This window comes from Lampetra fluviatilis, chromosome 78 (genome assembly GCF_964198595.1).
Source record: "Lampetra fluviatilis chromosome 78, kcLamFluv1.1, whole genome shotgun sequence".
NCBI lineage: Eukaryota > Metazoa > Chordata > Hyperoartia > Petromyzontiformes > Petromyzontidae > Lampetra > Lampetra fluviatilis.
The window spans coordinates 2,519,086-2,540,788 of NC_136352.1; the positions used below are offsets into that span (position 1 = coordinate 2,519,086).

The window sequence follows — 21,703 nt, forward strand, 5'->3', positions numbered from 1 at the left end:
TCGTGTTGCTCGCTTCCCATGGGTGTTGTGTTTGGTTAATTTTGAGAGCCTTATCCGCCCTTGATTCCTCTTCTTCTTTAATTCCGTACTTATTATTTGACTTCGTGATTATTTAATTTGGTATCCCGTCTAGGAATTTTGTTTTGGGGTGACTCAAGTCATAATTATTCTTTGGTGCTTCGGCCCGGCCGCGTAGAAATTATTTAAGGTAAGTAATGTCCGTATTTAATTAACAATTGATGAATCGCGACTCTGGTGTAGACTGTAGTCTGTTTTCCAATTGGAGTAAGGATGGACACTGTTTGCTTACTCTTCATGGCTAAGTTGGTAATTGTTTATCTAACATGGTTCAAAACCCGTCTGTGTTTTTTTATCGTCAATGTTGTTTCCTTTGTTAAGAATATAATTATATATTCATCCGTGGTGCCCGGCCCTGCACGGCTTTTTTTTCGAGAGGGTGTCATTCCAACCCCCCGCCTGCCATTCCCCCCTCCCTTGTTCCTCCTGTGTGAAATTCGGGGAGTTTTTATGATCTTGATTACCCTTCTTTCATGCCCTCTTTCCTTTGAAATGAGGTGTGCACACATCTGTGGGAGTGTGGGGGCGTGTCCGTTCTCACGTTGCCCCGTGTCTGTTAAAAAAAACGATATTTTATATGTTGGCAGAATAATTCTAAAAAAACATATTAACAAATAATATTTAAAAAAAATAAAAAGGGGGCATATACACAACAGTCCGCCCTTTTGAAAATTATCAGGGGTCGATTTGGCCACTGGCGAATTTTCAAACAAAGTAATGCCCCTTTTTTTGTCATGAATCCCATCAGCCGCCCTTACTCTCGGCGGTTATTTCTTACGACGCGCGTGCACGTATTACAATCTTAACCTGGTTACATTTGAAATAAGCAAAGAAGAGTAAAGAGAAAAAAAGAAAAAGGTACATTCTACTGGTTATGTTTCGTATGGGTTTGCGGTTACTGTGGCTTCTGTCAGTTGACATGCCCCCCCTTTTCCTCGTTTTTAGGCCTTGATTCCTCCTTTGTTCCTGGGCTCGAACGGTATGTGCTTTGTGCCTGCGACTAGTCTTTTAAGCTTGGCATTCATCTTGGATACGTGGTATGCTAGGGTTAGGATAGCCATGGCTAGTATGATCATTCCAGTTGCTCCGGTGATTCCCAGTCCCATCTGTTGATTCCGCTGGTGTCCGGATTCATCGGTTGCCCAGGTGAGGTCAGTTACGTTAATTTCTGAATCGCTGATGGCTAGTCTCACGGTGTGGAATTCTTTACTGTTTAATAGGTTCGACAGGGCGTTGCTTATTTCAAACTTGTGGCTCCTGAATATGTTTACTGTTTCTACATCTGCTTGATGTAGGCCTTTGTCCAGATTATATAGTACTTTATCCCCTATGTGTACGAATGTTCCTTTTGGTACCGTGACTAGCACGACAGGGCTTGGTATCGGAACTTTCATGGTAACGGAATGTCGATCGGTGGAAATGGTTGCTGTATCCAGAGGCGTGCTGACTAGCCACTGGGCATCAGCTATCATGGCCACTGTTTCGGTTCTTTCTTTAGGTTTACTTAGTTTGAACTTGCAGGTCTCTCTGAGGCTTTGGGTCGCCAGGCCGCACATTATTTCAGCTGTATTGATTAGGAAGGGTTTGCCTGGACAGAGCCAATGGACGTCTTTCATTATTTGGCACATGGTTAGGTCGGGTACTAGGTATTTAAGGGGGCTTTCTTCTTAGTAGGCTATTACGGAGGGTGTCTCCATTTTGGAGTAAATGTCATTTCTCCATGTACCCACGTTTAATACTGTTCGTAATCGGTATACCTGTTCGGGTTTGACTAGTGGCAAGTTTAACAGGAACGCCAGTTGTCTGGTTTGGGGGTTCACATATATAGGTGTGGCTGTACCCATGTTAAATGCAATTTGTACTTGTGTTGGACTGATTCTTTCTAGGGAGGCTGTTTGTAGCACGTTTTGTATCAGCGTTGGAGTTACCAGATACGAGGGAATTTGACCTTGGATTAGATCACTGATGCTTCCGCTGATGCTACGCAACAAGTCTTGGATTACCCATTGGATTGGTTGTCGAAGATTTTCGTCGTCATATAGGTCTCGGAGTGTACCCCCCAGTTCTTGGATGGTTAAGTTCAACATGGCTGAATGTAGGTTGACCAGAACTATGGTGTCTCTAAGGGTGGAACCCATTTCGATTAAGTTTTTTTCTTGGTGACGGATTTGTTGGCGGATTTGCAGCATATCGAGTTGTAGGTTTTCGATGCCTTGCGTGAGGTGTACAATTTTCACGGCGTTGGATATAGATACTCCTAATGTGATTAAGGAGCTAAAGCCGGACAGGACTCCGAAGGCCACTCCCAGGCCGATCGATCTCTTGGTCCGTGTGGTGTTGAACGTGGCGGGGGGAAGTATCATGGTTCTCTGTAATTGCTCCAGGATCGTTCTGATATTCAGTTCGCTGTATTTTAGGAAGCCATGGTACCAAACTCGGGTTTCTGCGGTGGCCGAGGATGGTAACTTCCCGAAATGTCTCTCTACTGCCATGGCAGGGTCTAATGTAACATAGACTTGTTGGGTTACTGTTTTCGTTTCAGTTACTAGGAAACCGGAAGAATCTCTCAGCATCACCCCGGATTCTGGTCCTGGCTTGAGTAGGTCTTGGCTGCCTTCTAGCTTGGTGATGCACGTTAGCAGGAGCGTGAGTAGGAGGGCTGCCATTTCCTGGAAAACATTTATACGTTGTTTTAATGTGATATCCCCACTCCTTAGTTTCTTCCCCCCTTTTTTTGTACCGTTACATTTACTTCCCTGGTTCCATCTGCACAGGGTACAACTTGATTTGGTTGATGTGTACCCACTTGTATTGCTGCTCCCTCCCTGTCTTTGTAATTTTTAATTGGTACACGACTGGGGATATTTTGTCAGGAAGGGAGGAATTTCCTGCATTTTTGTTTTCTTTTCTCGTAATTGAGGTACAACACCTGATCTCCTAGCTGATATTCTGCATGGCTAGCTTTTTGGTCGTAGTATGCTTTGCTCCCTTGAGCCTCGGCTTGCAATTTGTCTCTGACCATCGCGAACGTGTTCTGTAGGTGGCTGTTCAATCCGGTTATGTATTCCGTCGGTGTTATTGCCGTCGTGGCCTCGTCCTCCGCTGGAACGTATAGCAGGTGTACTGGAAGGGTCATCTGTCTTCCGGTCATGATCTCGAAGGGTGTCCTGCCTGTCGCCCGGTTGGGGGTGGCTCTAATGGCCATCAATACTAGGGGTAGTTTTGTGTCCCAGTCGCGTCCGGTAGTGGACACATATTTTTTTAGGAGGCTCACAATGGTCCTGTTGGCTCTTTCCACCTGTCCTGAGGATTGTGGGTGGTATGCGACATGTAGTTGTCTTTTTACTCCCAATGTCTTCCACACTTCTGCAATTACATCGGCTGTGAAGTGGCTTCCTTTGTCGGAATCGATGGTTGACGGTAGGCCCCATCTACTGAATATCTGGTTGACCAGTAGGGTAGCTGTCGTCTCCGCGGTGTTGTTGGGGGCTGGTAAGCACTCCACCCACTTGGAAAAGGCACAGGTTACAGTCAGCATGTATTTGTTTCCTTTGGTTGATCTGTTGACAGGTCCTATTCAGTCAATTTGTAGGTTAGACCAAGGGAAGTCTGTTCCCCTTTTCTGTAGGGGTGCTCGGTGTTGTGAGTTCGTTGGCTGGTATTTGCAACACACGAGGCAGTTGGACACATGCTTGTGTACGTCTTCACCCATTCGGGGCCAGTAGGCCACCTGTCGCAACATCTGTCCTGTGTTCATCTCGCACCGATGTCCGCTACATGGTTCATCGTGGGCGTGTTGTAGCATTGTGTTCCGATATTGCGAAGGAACTACCCATCTGGTGTTTCCGTCTTTTTCGTTTGTGTATACCAGTAGCACTTTCCACATTGAAAATCTTCTGACTTGGTTATGCATGGTCTCGAGTTCCTTGTTGTTGTCCAGGTTGTCTGTCATGATTGGTTTTCCTGTCGGATCCTGGATATGGTCGGCTAGTGTCTTTATTGTTTCGTCCTCTTGTTGCATCCTGATCAGGTCTTCTGGAGGTTGTGTATTGCTCAAGTGAGCTCTGGTCCCGGTTTCTGCTGAGTTCTTTCCGCTTCTTGTGACCAACCCTATAACGACAGAGTCCGAGTTCGTCGCCTCTTCTAGTCTGTTAGGTTTGGGTTGGTCTTCTAGCTTCCATGGGGTGCCTTCCAGGCTTCCTAGTTTTGCTAGGGCGTCTGCTCTGTCATTCCCCGCCTTCTCCTGTCCTGGTATCTTGGAGTGCCCTTTTACTTTCCTCCAAAATATCTTCATGTCGTTCTGTTGGATCATAGTGTCTATGGCCTCGAACAGTTCCCGATGGTGGATCGGTCTATTCCTATGGTTCTTCATGCCATTTCTCCTCCATATGGGTAGGTGTTTTAGGAAGCTGTATTGTACGTAGTCAGAATCGGTGCACACCACCATGGTCTGTATCTTGTTATCGGCTGCCATTTGGAGGGCAATGTGTACCCCAGCCAGTTCTGCATACTGGTTTGACTTCGGTCCCAGCTGGAACCCCTCTTGGATACCTGTGAGTGGTCCGGATTCCCACATGATTCCTGCTCCAGCGTGGAGCTTGTTTTCTTTCATTTTGGCACATCCATCGATGTACACCCTTGGTATGTTGGCACATGTTTCTTTGTCAAAGGGGAGGTGCTGGCTGTCCTCGGGAGGTATCCCTACGTCATGTGCTCCTACTGTCTCTAGGGTGCAATCATGTAGATCGGCAAGTCCTTGGGCTACTGGGCTTTTCTTATTTTTCGCGTATTTTACTGTGATTGGTAAACCTTGGAGGGTCAGTGCCCAATTGGCTATTCGGCTGCTGGTCACGCGCCCCTCCCGAATCTTCTTGCTGTTGAGATACGCCAAGGATTCATGATTTGTTTCCAAGATGATCTTTTCCCCATTCAACAAGTTCCGAAAATGTTGTATAGCCCAGATGTTTCCGAATATTGCCTTCTCACATTCGGAGAACTTTGTCTCTACTCCCCGGAGTGCTTTACTGGCATAGGCAATAATTTGTTTCTCTGCCTCTGGTCTCTGGTACAGTACTGAGCTGATACTGTGGTCTGAGTAGGCAGTCTCGAGGTAGTATTCCTTCCCTTTCTCGGGATAGGCTAGGCAGGATGCTCTTGTGATCTGTTGTTTCAATTCTTTTTCTGCAGCTTCCTGTTCTGGTCCCCACTCCCATGGCTCGTCCTTTTGTAGTAGTTTGACTAAGGGTCGAGTGATCCCTGCATAGTCGTCCACGAAGTGTCGGAGGTAGTTGCAGATTCCCAAGAAACTCCGGAGGGTCGTGACTGTGTTGGGCGACTTGAGTGCGAGGAGGGCTTCAATTCTGTTGGTTTGGGGTAGCAATCCCTCAGTGCCAATCTGAAATCCAAGATAGTCAACCCTTTTCCGTGCCCGCTGCCCTTTTTGTATCGAGATTTTTGCTCCTGCTTCTTTTAATTGTTCAAGGGTATGTTGGAGGCTCTTGAGATGTTCTTGCCATGAGGAGTCCTTGACTAGTATGTCGTCGACGTAGACGATGGTGCCTCGCTCTTTTGCGTCGCCCATCGCCTTGTGTAGGAATATGTTGAAGTCTGCAGGTGAGTTCGAGTATCCGAACGGGCAGCGATTCCAAGTATACTGTATTCCGTCGAAGGTGAAGGCCAACTTGTATTGATCGGTTTCTTTTACTGGCATGGTCCAGAAGCCATTTGCTAGGTCCATTGTGGTGAGTACCTTTGCGCCTTTTATTTGGTTGAGACCGTGGTCGATTTCTGCCATTGGCCATCGAGATAGGGGAACTGTTTTATTGAGTTGCCGGTAGTCGATGGTGAGTCTCCATTTTCCCGTGGGTTTTAGTACTGGCCAAATGGGCGAGTTGTAGGTCGAGTTGCATTCCCGGATTATGTTCTTTTTGAGTAGGTTCTCCAGGGTTTCTTGGATCGATTCATAGGCGGCCAGTGGAATCTTGTATTGTTTCACGTATACCGCTGGTGCTCCCTCTAGTGTGGGAATGGATACCACATGTAGGTCGGTTTTGCCACAATCATAGGAGTCTTCGGAGAACAGGGAGTTGTATTTTTGGAGCAGTTGTCGTAGCTCGTCTCGTTGAGTGTCGTTCTCTAGGGCTTCTGCAGCTTCAATTTGTCGTTCTATTTGTTCTTCTATTGTGAGGACTCTTTTCTCTTGGTTTGGATCCAGGGCCTTCATGGTTTCGGGCGGCTCAGTTTGGTGTTTTCCTTGCGTTAGTGGTGGTTGGATCACCGTTGCTTCACTCGAAGGGAATGAGCTCTTGCCCTTGGGCTCTCCCTTTGTTTCCTGTTCACCCGTATGGCCACTAGTGGGCTGTCGATACTCTCTGGAGTGATGGTCCTTCGGAAAAACCGGCCGTAGGTTGGCTTCCTCAAGGTTCTTTCCCCGTTCGTTGGTTATCAGTTGAGTGGTACGTATTTCAGCCGGAATTCTGTTTTTGTCTTTGATTGTCGGTGGTAGGTCGTTGAGTTCTTGTGCTAGCACTTGGGTTCCTGTGGGGCTTCGTTCTTCTTCTTCGTCCTCTGGATCTCTATGCCATTCCGGTATTGATTGTGCCCAGATTTGTCGGGACCCAAGGTTCACAATGGGTTTTAGCCGATTCAGTAGTTAGATCCCGATAATCAGCTCTTTTCCTGGGTATTGTACGACATATAGTGGATGGTTCATGTTTATCCCGTTGAACGTGAGCTTCATCATGACTTTGCCCAAAGGTCGCATGTGGGTCCCTTCGCATCCTGAGTAGGTCAGTTTACTTGGCATCATCTGTAGTGCTTCATTTTTCCGCTGGAGGGCAGTCTGGAGTTCACCAAATAGGTGATCGGAAATCATTGATATTTCTGCTCCGGTATCACACAGGCCCTGGCTGGTCAGAGTGTCTTGCAGTCTTACTTCCAGGTGGACTCGTCCGCCCGGTCCTACAGGAATTAGTTCTCCCAGATGGTGGCCTCTACCCTCGGGTATCACCTCAGTGACTGCTTCGGGGTTTCTTGAGCTTCTGATATTCACTTGGGCTATATTTGCGTTGAATGCGTCCTCTTCCTGTGTGTGTTCTGTTGATGTCCTTGCCTTTGCTGTTTGCATGGGAGTCTTCTTATTCTCTAGGGGTTCCCTTTCCATCCGGATGTGGTGAGCATATCGATTCCAGTTGGTTGGTGGTGGTCTATGCTCTATGGCTAGTGGAGACGGCAGTGGGAGGCGGTATGGTAATTGGTTTGGTGGGCGTCGGCCTCCCCGGGGTGTGGGCGGTCCATCGTTCGCTCTCCACCCCCCGTGGTTGTTCCAGGATTCGCTTATGTCGCGGGTGCCAGCTTACTCTTGCCTCGTCCCTAGATCCATTGTTCAGTGGTTGGCCGGTGGGTGTTGGTCCTTGTTGGTTTGGCGCCCTCTCCTGGGGTTTTCCATGTTCGTCCCGTGTGATGCTGCTGTTGTTTTCAGGGGGTTCGCTTCCTTCTAGGTGGAGGCGTTTTTCATCCTTGGTGACGATATGTGTTTTGACTATGTTGGTTGTCCTCCGGCCGTTCACCCAGGCCGTGTGGGCCTTGCTTTCTATCTGGCGTAGGGAGGCCGTTTCGGGGTCTAACATCATTCCTACTATTCTCATGATTTCTGGCCTCAGTGATTGGAAGAACATCACTTTTAATATTTTCCCTTCTTCCTGGGCGTTGTCTACATCGCCTGCGTAATATGCTCTCTTGAGTCGGAGGAGATAATCTCGTGGGTCTTCGTCTGCACGTTGTGTCATTAGTTTTGCCGCGTTCAACCCTTCAGATAGAGTGGAATATTCCCCAAATCTTTTAATTACTGCCTGGCTTAATTGTTTGAAATCGTTCTTGACTCTGTGTGGCAAGGAGGCTACCCATGGTCTGGCATGTTCATGTAAGCTTCTTGACAATAAGCATGCTTTTTCTTCTGACTTACCCAGACCCCGGATCTTAGCCTCCTGTCTTACAATAGCGATGTGAATGTGTATATCTCGATTCTTGTTCTGTGGATCAAAATAGGGAATCCTCACGAGCGCTTTGTCCATTAGCTTGAGGGTTTTACTGTTGAAAGAGTGTTGGTCATCATCGGTGGCGTCGGTTTCCGAGGAGTGCTCACTCGAGTCGTCTCTGCTATCACTGCTATCGCGTTTCCTTTGTCTGTGTCGTGGTTTCGCTTTATCTGACGAGTCGTGTCTGTCTCTTGGCTTGTTCCTGTGTTTCTTATGTTGGTCTCGTGACCCGTGTCTCTGTGTTGGCGTGCGTGGTCTTCTTGATTCATGCCTGTGTGGTGAGCGTTTTTGAGCTCGGCCTTCACGCCGTCCACCATGGGTGTGGTGTCTGTTCGGCGAGGCGCTTATGTTCCGATGTCCTAGCCTGGTATTTGATTTATGTTGGTGTCGTGCGTCGTGACTGTCGTAATCACTGTGGCTGTCATCTGTGGTGCGGGTCGGTTTTTTTTTGTGGGTTTTGCGTGGCATGTGTCTCTCTGGTGAGCTGTCTGCACTATCTGGTTGGTCATGCTTGCGTTGTGCGTGTCCCTCTCGCGAGTGATCCCTGTTGGTGGTTCTACGTCGGTCGTGTGTGCGCGTCGCGTGTGTTTCTGGCGAGCTGTCTGCACTACCCGGTTGGTCATATTTGCGCAGTGTGCGTCTTTGTGGTGAGTGATCTCTGTGGTTGGTTCTACGTCGGTCGTGTGTACGCGTCGCGTGTGTTTCTGGCGAGCTGTCTGCACTACCCGGTTGGTCATATTTGCGCAGCGTGCGTCTTTGTGGTGAGTGATCTCTGTGGTTGGTTCTACGTTGGTCGTGTGTACGTGTCGAGTGTGTTTCTGGCGAGCTGTCTGCACTACCCGGTTGGTCATATTTGCGCAGTGTGCGTCTTTGTGGTGAGTGATCCCTGTCTTCGTGTTGCTCGTGTTCCTTTTTTTCTGTTTTTATTTGTACTGCATATCCTGCCAATTTTTTTTTTATTTTTCCTTTCCCTCCAGCTTCGGGGTCGTCAGTCTCAATTTGTTTTGTCTGTGTCTCTCCCTCCCTTCTCTCGAATTGTGAGGGGTATTCTTTGTGACGGATATTTTGATCGATACCCATACATTTTGTGTGATCTGTCCCAGGATTGCACCCCCGTGGGTCGAAGTGCGACAGGCTGGTGATCCCGCTTGTGTGCTGTGTGTCAACATTTGTGGTTTTTGCCAATGTCTCTAGGTAGTGTGCCTGCTCATCCAGGAGGGCTTGGAGGTGTTCTACCTCGTTTTGCACGCTCCGTCTTTCAATTTTTTCCCTTTCATATCTTTCCTCATTCCAGGCTCTTTCTCGGTCTGTTTGTCGGAGGAGATACGAGTCTAATCTTGCTATTTCCGCAATTTTCACATCATGTTCACTTTTGGCACATTTTATCAAATCCTTCAGAAGTATTGCCCGGTGTATCTTAATGTCGTCGATACAGCTCCCTTCCCATACGTCTCTATGCTTATCCTGCTCTGTGGCAGTCCGGCCTGTGCGTTGCAGCACAATTTCCCGATAATCTTCCTCTAGTGAGTCCATCGTCCCTCGGGAGGGCTGATCCCCGTTATTGGGGTCACTCATTTGGGTGCCAGTCTTAGGACCTTGTGAGTCGGATTCCGTTTTCGTGGACTCGAGAATTTATCTTAGCCTTAACATTTCTCGTGTGGCGTCAGCTGCCCTGACATTCCTTTTCAGAGTACTTATAAACCAATTGTATCAGAAAATGTAGTCAGTTTGACTCGCGTTATTCTGTTATTTTCCGATTCAGAGTGCGTATCTCTAACACAATTGATCACAGGATGCAATCGGTTTGATGCGATATTATCTTAATTCCACTGTCTCTGTTTCAACCTGCTATTCTGGGTTTTAACCTTAGAGGGCGTTGTTTGACGCCCGTTTACAATCACCATGCAATGTTCGGTCACGATATTCTGGTTAACACGTAGTGGTTCATTCCATCATCCATGCAAAACACTGTCTGTGAGAGATCCCGGACGTGCCACCCATTATGTTGTATGTGTCGGGTTATGAAATTTTGATGAAAATAATAAAAATTAATAATTTTCCGAAAAATGCGCAAATCGCATTAATTATGTTAATGTGTGAGTTAATATGCATAAATTATGATAATGTGTGTAATTATATGCATAAATTATGATAATCGCGGAGATAATCGTAGTAATTTATGCGGATGCTTGCGATTATGTTAATGTGTGCAGTTATGATAATTAGGCTCAGCTTCGTTTATCCAGTGTTATATCAATCAGGATAACACGATTATCATCGATTTAACGTTTACCGATTATCCTAGTGTGTGTTATGATATTTTAGGTCTCCATTTTCATATCTCATCACAGGATACAGTTATCAAGAATAAGATAGTTTTGCATGGACTTGGAATGAACACTCGATACGCTTCTGTGATAACAATTTTATTCTAACAAGCACGTGACATTCTATCATGCAGGTCAAACATGCGTCAATAATTCCTGAGCAAGATTATGCAATTAACGAACATGGATAACTAAAAATACTTCTTCATTTGCGAGACTATGCATTTAACTAAATTGAATAACCAAACTCTTATGCATTTGCGATATTATGCATTCGACTAATATGAATAACTAAAATTATTATGCAATTACGAGATTATGCATTTGACTAAAATGAATGAATAAACACTTATGCATTTGCCAAACTATGCATTTAACTAAATTGAATAACTCAAACCTCTTATGCATTTAACTATATTATGCATTCGACTAATATGAATAACTAAAATTCTTATGCAATTACGAGATTATGCATTTGACTAAAATGAATGAATAAACACTTATGCATTTGCGAAACTATGCATTTAACTAAATTGAATAACTCAAACCTCTTATGCATTTAACTATATTATGCATTCGACTAATATGAATAACTAAAATTCTTATGCAATTACGAGATTATGCATTTGACTAAAATGAATGAATAAACACTTATGCATTGGCGAAACTATGCATTTAACTAAATTGAATAACTCAAACCTCTTATGCATTTAACTATATTATGCATTCGACTAATATGAATAACTAAAATTCTTATGCAATTACGAGATTATGCATTTGACTAAAATGAATGAATAAACACTTATGCATTGGCGAAACTATGCATTTAACTAAATTGAATAACTCAAACCTCTTATGCATTTAACTATATTATGCATTCGACTAATATGAATAACTAAAATTCTTATGCAATTACGAGATTATGCATTTGACTAAAATGAATGAATAAACACTTATGCATTGGCGACATGAGGCTTTTAACGAACTGAATGACTAAAAACCCTCCTAACAATGGTAACCTCTACCTTTCCACCAGGCATCTCATTAGTTCGTTTTGGTATCGATCACAATCGGCGACTGGCCGAGTTTGAAACCAAGCATGACACACTTCATTTTGCGGTAATAAAAAGCACTTATTGTATCCCAGAGGCGAAAGTATATGTCAATAGATTCGTCGGCAAGTATAAAATCCTTTTAACGGATTGTTTGATATAATGGTGGGGGAGGGCGTGTGTGTGTGGCGAGCGGATCTGGCTCTGTTTTAATTAATTCTTCGGCGAGATTCTCTGACAAAGAAAACTGGTTTGACAAGATTTTCTCTCTTTGTGCACGGTCGATTCGTAATGAGGATTTCGGGAGGTTGAGTTTGCCTCGACGAGTCTATTGATCGCCTATGTGATGAGCGGAATGAGGGAAAGGCACGGAAAACAACCTCACTCTTATAACCGACGGACTCTTAATCACTGGATGGGCCACGATTCCTCATGGCCAGCTAATGGTTCATGTGGTTGATAATCAGTCTTCTGATAATTGACTAGGGTTGATACGATGGTAAGGGTGAACTAGATAGGATAGTCTCACAGGTGAGTGGGGCGTCGATGCGTGCGTGTGTGTGGGTCTATTGGTGGGGGAAGTTGTGGGTACGAACGACTTTCAGAGAAGGGCCCTCCTTGTCGCGGTTGCGGTGATCAGCTGCTGCAGACTCCGCCCTCGGCTGACCCCGTACGATGATTGACGGCGCGGCCGCGCTCGTTTGCGTGGTCAGGCGATGCACCTCGGCGTGGCGACACGGCACGGGAGCTGGGCTCGTACACTCGTGTGCGGCAGGCGATGCACCTCGGCGTGGTGGCACGGCAAGGGAGCTGGGCTCGTACACACGTGTGCGGCAGGCGATGCACCTCGGCGTGGTGACACGGCAAGGGGGTTGAGTCTCGTGTACTCGTTTGGGTCAGGCGATGCGCCTCGGCACCCCGCGAACCTCGTCCTTCTGGATAACGAAAAGCTTCTTCGTTGGCGGTGACGAGAAGAGTTGGAGCCCGAAGCCCTGGAGATCTGTGATGGGGCCAGAGGCCCTGACGATCTGTGTTGAATGGATTTTCCTTCGGCTTATATTGAGAAAATCCACTCAGTTTCCCGAGTTGTTCAAAGTCTGTCATGAAACCTTCCTGTGGGTGGGACCATCTGCATCCGTGTGTGTGTGTGTCGTGTGCGTGTCCGTCCGTGTGTTTCGCGTGCGTGTTTGTCCGTGTGTTTATTAGCTTTGAAGACACAGCTGTGTGTCGTTCTGGAAGGGGGGGGGTGGGGGCCTCGTGACGGCGCCACCGAAGTTATCCATTAGCCAGACCGATGATTCGCGTCGAGTTATATATATATAAAATAAATATTCGAATCCATGTTTTTGTTACTGAATAATATTTGTCGCGAAAACCTACGCGTTAAGCGAGCTTAATTATTCCCTCCCTTGCTCGGGATCATATCTTTTGTCTCACACAGCTTAAGTTGTTTTGGTTTGGAAGTTGAAATGCGACTTATTTCCATTATGCCCCAGTTATGCCGAAACCGTGTTCCCGATGTTTCATCGTGACCCGATCTTTCATGGAAATGTTATTTCCTTGCGTGTGCAATTTTTGCTGTCCGTGTTGTGGGAAGACAAAGACGGTTGTTTCCACGGTGGAAGCACCCGGCGCATGCGCTTATTTATTTATTTCCGAGAGCGTGTTAATTTCCTTTGAGCCATTGCCCCCTTTATGGGTGTAATTTCCTCGCTTTTGTGCCTGCGTATGGAGATCCTCTCGGAAAGACAAAGACGGTCGTGTTGCTCGCTTCCCATGGGTGTTGTGTTTGGTTAATTTTGAGAGCCTTATCCGCCCTTGATTCCTCTTCTTCTTTAATTCCGTACTTATTATTTGACTTCGTGATTATTTAATTTGGTATCCCGTCTAGGAATTTTGTTTTGGGGTGACTCAAGTCATAATTATTCTTTGGTGCTTCGGCCCGGCCGCGTAGAAATTATTTAAGGTAAGTAATGTCCGTATTTAATTAACAATTGATGAATCGCGACTCTGGTGTAGACTGTAGTCTGTTTTCCAATTGGAGTAAGGATGGATACTGTTTGCTTACTCTTCATGGCTAAGTTGGTAATTGTTTATCTAACATGGTTCAAAACCCGTCTGTGTTTTTTTATCGTCAATGTTGTTTCCTTTGTTAAGAATATAATTATATATTCATCCGTGGTGCCCGGCCCTGCACGGCTTTTTTTTCGAGAGGGTGTCATTCCAACCCCCCGCCTGCCATTCCCCCCTCCCTTGTTCCTCCTGTGTGAAATTCGGGGAGTTTTTATGATCTTGATTACCCTTCTTTCATGCCCTCTTTCCTTTGAAATGAGGTGTGCGCACATCTGTGGGAGTGTGGGGGCGTGTCCGTTCTCACGTTGCCCCGTGTCTATTAAAAAAAACGATATTTTATATGTTGGCAGAATAATTCTAAAAAAAAATATTAACAAATAATATTTAAAAAAAATAAAAAGGGGGCATATACACAACAGTAGAAAGGACAGTAAGGAGCCGGAAGTTAATGAATTTTGTGGCAAAGATGCAGGCCTGATAATATGTAAGGATAATGTGGTAAATGAGAAAAATATAGCAGCAGCGGGGTGTTGGAGTGTGCAGGTGTTACAGGTGTTGAAGGTGAACAGGTAAGCTAAAAATTGTGTGAAAAACATAATAACTTAACCTTGAGTACGCATGGAATTTTTGATGTGTGTATGTTTCATTGTGTTAGCGCAATTTGGTTCTCAAAAAAACACAGTAAGTCTGCTTTATTTATATACATTTATACTCATCTTGGAATTTTTTGTATACGGTTTCTCCACATTTATTTTAGTAATTTAGTTTATTGGGAATACAGTACAGTACTTATTTCAATTGTGATGTATATTTTATATGCCGTTTACCTAACCCCATTATTTAGGTAAGGCTTAAATATTAAATATCGGCACTTTCCAAGAATGTAACCTCCGCGCTATTCAAGGGGCTGCTGTATTTTCTGTCCATCAGCTATAGCACAGGAGTACGGATTTTCAGCAGGAACTAGATCTCTGCTTTTTTGGTGTAATTACGGCCTATAGTGCCATAAAGAGGCTTGGGGTTTTGGATTGTTTTTTTGCTTTCGATGTCTCTGCCTCTGTTCACATTCGTTGAGTATTTTTATGATTTAGGCAGGCCCATCTAAAGCTGCGTGACCAGGAGTCAGGGCCCTTTCCTGTTCAATTTGGCTTGTGGCCGAAATTCTCTCTGGCCCCATGCATTACATTACGTAGCATTTTCAAATAATGATGTGTTTTGAGAAGCTCACAATGGCCCTATAAAAAATTTCATTTCATACAGTAACAATGATACGCTTATTCTAGATTTGAAGCTTTCGTGACTGCAAGGATTCATATTCTTAGGTTTTTTCGGTAAAGTCACGTAGGTAAAAACATTAAAATTAATAAAAGTAAAATAAAATAAAAATCACGACGTTTCGGAGGCAACACAAGCTTCCGTCTTCAGGTGGAACCGTCACAGCCACGACAGCTGTATCAAGTAAATGAGAGATTGCAGGAGCTACCACTCCGTTTATATAATGGTTGGAGAGGGGGGAAGGGCCAAGTACAGCACACTTTTTATTCATATGGTAAGGTGAGGCTTAAGAGGGTGAGCCTTTGTTATGGTTTGTGACAACTAAACATGGTGAACATGGTAAACATGGTACACCTGTAATAGTTGTCTGTCAAATAATAAATAATATGGGTCAAATAAGTGTAGTTAAATCTTTTTTGCATGGTTAATCACATCTTTCCAATGATTACTCAGTTTGTAACCATCATCACGGTTGAAATTATGTCTGTGTTTGTATATTTGTATGGCTTCATGTACAAACCTTTGATGGTAGCCAGGAGGTTTGCAGAGAACCTTGGTCTCGGAAAAGACAATTTCATGAGAGCCCACCGAGTTGTAGCAATGATCGGCAACGGCCGAAGAATCAGTTCTGCCGTGTTTCAGATCTGACTTGTGCTCGCGGACACGATCAGAAACATGACGTTTCGTTTCTCCAATGTAGCAATCACCACAAATGCAACTCAATTTGTAGGCTCCAGGAGACTGTAAGTCAGGAACGACATCCTTCACAGATGTAATCAGATCACGGATTTTATGCACTGTACTGAATCGGACTTGGATCTTATGTTTGTTTAGAATTTTGGAGATCTTTTTGGTGTTTGTAAGAGAGTCTTGTCTAACGACAAAAACCAACAGTATCATCACGAGTTCGACTTCCCTAATCGAACCAAGCAAACGTCCCTCTCTAAAACCTTTGGCGGCTAGACCTCCCAGACTCTATGGTCTTCCCAAAAAATCCATAAAGAAGGCACCCCGCTACGACCCATCGTGTCGACGATAAACTCTCCTACGTACAAACTAGCCCGTTTTCTATCAGATACTCTGCTCCCCTTCACAGGCAAGACCTCTTCGGCAGTACTCAACTCAACCCAATTAGTCTCTATGGTTAAGGACATGGTACTATCTCCTGATGACATCCTCGTCAGCTTTGATGTAGTATCTTTGTTTACCAAAGTCCCAGTACCGGACACCCTAACAATAATTGAGGACTTAGTCCAACATGGATTGAATTCTGATGTACCTGCGCTGGTTAGGCATTGCCTCACCAACACCTATTTTACCTGGAATGGCACCTTCTACAAACAGAATGAGGGTGCCCCTATGGGCTCCCCCTTGTCACCAGTTATAGCCAACATGTTCATGGAAAAGTTTGAATCGGACGCCATCCAGACATCCACCCTGCGTCCTTCCCTGTGAAAGAGGTATGTGGATGACACTTTCGTCATCTGGCCACATGGCCTCCCAGCATTGAACCACTTCTTGGACCACATCAATTCTAGACACCCATCCATCAGATTCCCCATGGAAGTGGAGAAAGACAGTAAACTACCATTCTTGGATATTCTGTTTGAGAGGAGGCCTGACGGATCCTTGGGACATTCTGTCTACAGGAAAGCCACCCACACAGATTCCTACTTGAAACTGGATTCCCACCACCACCCATCTCAAAAGAATTCTCTCATCAAAACGCTATACCACAGAGCCCATGGCATTTCTGACCAACACCACCTGGCCGGTGAATTAAGACATGTACATCGGGCCCTTAGGATGAACGGATGCTCTGACCGCACTATCCGCCAAGCTGTTTCTCCCACTACACAGAAACAGCCACTTGAAACTCCGACCAAAACTATCACGTTACCATACATAGCAGGCGTGACCAAAAAGATCTCCAAAATTCTAAACAAACATAAGATCCAAGTCCGATTCAGTACAGTGCATAAAATCCGTGATCTGATTCCATCTGTGAAGGATGTCGTTCCTGACTTACAGTATCCTGGAGCCTACAAATTGAGTTGCATTTGTGGTGATTGCTACATTGGAGAAACGAAACGTCATGTTTCTGATCGTGTCCGCGAGCACAAGTCAGATCTGAAACACGGCAGAACTGATTCTTCGGCCGTTGCCGATCATTGCTACAACTCGGTGGGCTCTCATGAAATTGTCTTTTCCGAGACCAAGGTTCTCTGCAAACCTCCTGGCTACCATCAAAGGTTTGTACATGAAGCCATACAAATATACAAACACAGACATCATTTCAACCGTGATGATGGTTATAAACTGAGTAATCATTGGAAAGATGTGATTAACCATGCAAAAAAGATTTAACTACACTTATTTGACCAATCTTATTTATTATTTGACAGACAACTATTACAGGTGTACCATGTTTACCATGTTCACCATGTTTAGTTGTCACAAACCATAAGCCTCACCTTACCATATGAATAAAAAGTGTGCTGTACTTGGCCCTTCCCCCCTCTCCAACCATTATATAAACGGAGTGGTAGCTCCTGCAATCTCTCATTTACTTGATACAGCTGTCATGGCTGTGACGGTTCCACCTGAAGACGGAAGCTTGTGTTGCCTCCGAAACGTCGTGATTTTTATTTTATTTTACTTTTATTAATTTTAATGTTTTTACCTACGTGACTTTACCGAAAAAACCTGAGAAAATGATACGCTAATCGATGCCTGGTTATAGTCAAGGGATTGTCCCCTGCTGGTCAACCATGTTACGCATGTTGAATGTCTGGTCATGGCTACTCAATGATATTGAGTTGGAGAATCGTGTTCTGTACTTGGAGAATTCCATGACGAAATGGGGCCTTGCATATGTTCTACAAAAAGATTACTTCCCTGGGATAATCTTGACTTAAAGCTTTCGTAACTGCAGGAATTCATATTCTTTGGGTCTTTCGGTTAAGTGACGTGACTTTACCGAAAGACCCAAAGAACACCTCCCTGGGAATTTAATGTCATACAGCATTGCACCTGCTCAGCTCTCCATGAATAATCAGGTTGTTCTACACATGGTTGAGGAGCTCCTCTACCTGGTTAATGTGTTCACGACCAGCTCTGGTTTGACATCCAAAGTCTCACTTCAAATTAGTCTAGCAGCATTCTTTCATTAGGCTCTGTAACACTATGTGGAAGCTGCCTGGACTTTTTTACATACAAAGCTGTGAGTGTCCATCGCCAAGGTCTAGTCCATTGCAAAGGTCTAGTCCATTGCAAAGGTCTCGTCAAAAAAACAAGCAATAGTCTACATTATAGACTGCCAGTACGCTCACCGAGGTTAAGAATCAAGCTACAGTCTACATTAGTCGTTTTTTTCTTCTATTCACTTTATTCGTATTATTATATTCTATCTACGTGACTTTACCGAAATAACCAAAGAATATGAATTCCCGCTATCACAAGTTTTAAGTCAAGATTTTCCCATTGAGGTGATCTTTTTGTAGAACATATGCAAGGCCCCATTTCGTCATGGAATTCAACAGGTACCGAACAAGATTTTATAAGAATGGAAACAGTCAGGAAATTAACACTGCACATATGCAGCTGAAGTTATATCTGTTCATCCTCGCATTCAAGCTCATCTGAGCCTGGCTTCACACCTCTAAGTTGCAAATGAACATTAATTTATACATTTCTGCATAATACAAATAATATTCTTTTCAACAGCCTTTGCTATGTTAGCTAATTTTTCTTAAATAAATATTCTTGTCGTAGCTAGACAACCGAAATTGTGTGCTTGGAGTTTTTGGTAAACATTCATTTTGAAGACACTAGGGTGTCCAGGCATATTTATGACCATTGGCCCTCTCATTGTGTGCCTTAACAGCCCGCGTGATGAATTGGGGAATTATTTTCACTATATCATGAAAATAGATGTTTAAGTCATGTGTGACTGTGTATATATGCATTCATCTGTGCCTTGATACTGACGTAGATGGTGTGGATGTGTTTTTCTGTCTGCAGCTGTCGCTTCCTCTGACTCTTCCTCTCCAAAATTGGTCTGATGGAGCAAAGGGACTCGGCTCAGCTCGGTACAAGAAGGAAACAATGCGACCAGTATGCAAACAGCACGGATCGTACTGGAAGTTTGACACAGCACCAGAGAACTCACACAGGAGAGAAACCATTCAAGTGCACTGTGTGTGAGAAGGCATTTGCAAAGTCATCACATCTTCAGAGTCACCAGAGAACGCACACAGGAGAGAAACCCTTCAAGTGCACTATGTGTGAGAAGGCATTTGCACAGCCATCAAATCTTCAAAGCCACCAGAGAACACACACAGGGGAGAAACCCTTCAAGTGCACTGTGTGTGAGAAGGCATTTACAGAGTCATCACATCTAAAAACACACCAGAGAACGCACACAGGGGAGAAACCCTTCATGTGCACTGTGTGTGGAAGCGCATTTGCAACGTTATCAAATCTTCATGACCACCAGAGAACGCACACAGGAGATAAACCCTTCAAGTGCACTGTGTGTGAGAAGGCATTTGCACAGTCATCATATCTAAAAACGCACCAGAGAACGCACACAGGAGAGAAACCCTTTAAGTGCACTGTGTGTGGAAGTGCATTTGCATGGTCATCAGATCTTCACGACCACCAGAGAACGCACACAGGAGAGAAACCCTTCAAGTGCACTGTGTGTGAGAAGGCATTTGCACAGTCATCAAGTCTTAAAATACACCAGAGAATGCACACAGGAGATAAACCCTTCAAGTGCACTATGTGTGAGAAGGCATTTGCACAGTCATCAAGTCTTAAAATACACCAGAGAACACACACAGGAGAGAAACCCTTCAAGTGCACTGTATGTGGAAGTGCATTTGCACGGTCATCAGATCTTCATGACCACCAGAGAACGCATACAGGAGAGAAACCCTTCAAGTGCACTGTGTGTGACAAGACATTTGTACGATCATCACATCTAACAACACACCAGAGAACGCACACAGGAAAGAACCTCTTCAATTGCACTGTGTGTGAGAAGGCATTTACAGGGTCATCACATCTTAAAATACACCAGAGAACGCACACAGGAGAGAAACCCTTCAAGTGCACTGTGTGTGAAAAGGCATTTGCAACGTTATCAAATCTTCAAAGACACCAGAGAACACACAGGCATCAGAAGATTCCCAAGGAGGGGAGTCTGAAATCGGCTTGTGTAAGTCCAAGTGCTGCAATGAGCCCATCCCTGCTGAAAAAAGAACCAGAATTTAATTCCAGCTTGGACGCAATGAAATGTATCAAGGTGGATTTTGAAGAGGTGAAATGTGAAGAAGTGATGGTGAAGAGCAAAGAAGCGATGGTAAAATGTGAAGATGAAGATTCAACTCCAAAATTGGACCTTCACATCGATGGAGGCAACGTGAAGCAAGAGGAGAATTCTGACTGTGAGGCAGAGCGAGGCAACTCCCAGGAGTTTGTGGAAGTGGAGGTGTGGGTGGACTTCTTAGACAATACAAAGTCAAATGGAGACCGGTAGATGGTAGACAATGAAGCTCCAATAAATGCACTTTTGTCACAGGCCTTTAATTAAAATGTAATGCGGGCGTAAGCGACCTTCCGGATGTGACGTCACGGGGGGGAGGAGTTACGTCACGTGGGAGAGGGGTTCGGGTCTTAAGGGGAGAAACCGGAAGAGGAAGGGAGGTTGTTGGAGACTGGACTAGGGTGAGGCCACGCAGGGCGAAGGCTGGGAGGAGTGGCGAGATCGCCACACACGCTCGGAGAGGGGATTGGCACCGTCGGCCAGCGGTGACCAACCCAGGGAGCAGCGGCGAGGCTGCAGCGAGCGCAGCCAGCGAGGCTGCACGAAGAGGCAGCAGTGGGACTGCTCGGAGAGGGAGAGCAGTGGTGGAGCTGCAGCAAGGGCAGCCGGAGAGGCTGCGCAAGGAGGTCAGCAGCGAGGCTGCTAGCGGCTACGGGAGCGACAGCAGCGTCGGCGCCGAGCGAAGGGTCTCAGAGGGAAGGAGCCGTGTGGGAAAAGTAGACGAACCCGAATAAAGGACACCAAGCCAGATACCGTGGTCGAGTCTTTTATTACAAAAATAACGTGAAGTTGCACACTCAATTCCTAGGTTCAACCTGCAGAGTAAGAGCAGCCAGTATTTGCAGACCTGTGGGTTGGGTAGATCTCTAACCAGGAGCCAGAGCCAATAAACTCCGAAGCATTCTCATGTTATGCTATGTTATAATAATTTTTGCATTTATATGGTGCTTGCTTAATCGCCTCAGCAACTCAGTTTTGTATCATCTCATCACAAACACTCGAAGAACATGTTGTATATATGCCTTTTCCATAAAATTATATTGAGTGATTTTTTTCTATTTTTTCTACTGTTTTGTAATAATTTTGATCGGGATGTAGTGCTGGGGCACGGAAAGGGTGAGTCTCCCCCCCTGCCTCATGCCTTGCCACGCAAAAGACAGCTGGAGGATAATTACTCATAAGCCTGTTTGGGAAGTCATAAAATGTGATAAAAAATGGCAAACCCAAGGGGGGTGGGGGGGCTAATGAGATTATGCGGGAAATCCCCAGTTGACTTCAAGAGAAGGCCGCCATAAAGGAAAACCCCCACAATAAAACAAAAGACGAAAACAGCAGGGGTCATGAACCTCCCTTGGACAGCGAAATTCACCCAAGGGCAGTTAATCATTACGAGTTAACTGGGGTTTTTTAAAATACAACAGTAAGGTTTGAAGCTTAGCTATATCTTAAGCCTCATGATATCAAAATATAACTTGAGAATAAGAAGCACGGATCCCTGGCAATACAGACTGGGAACAAATATTAATTAAA

At 45.0% G+C, this 21,703-nt stretch overlaps 1 pseudogene across 1 annotated transcript in view; it reads left to right on the forward strand.

Annotated features, from left to right (window-relative positions):
- Nucleotides 1–21,286, forward strand: part of LOC144953571 (uncharacterized) — a 103,146-nt pseudogene extending 81,860 nt beyond the window's left edge. The window contains exon 8 of the transcript XR_013640833.1: nt 18,988–21,286. The product of XR_013640833.1 is annotated as an uncharacterized LOC144953571 (transcript). The remainder of the gene's footprint in view (nt 1–18,987) is intronic.
- Nucleotides 21,287–21,703: the final 417 nt, after the last annotated feature.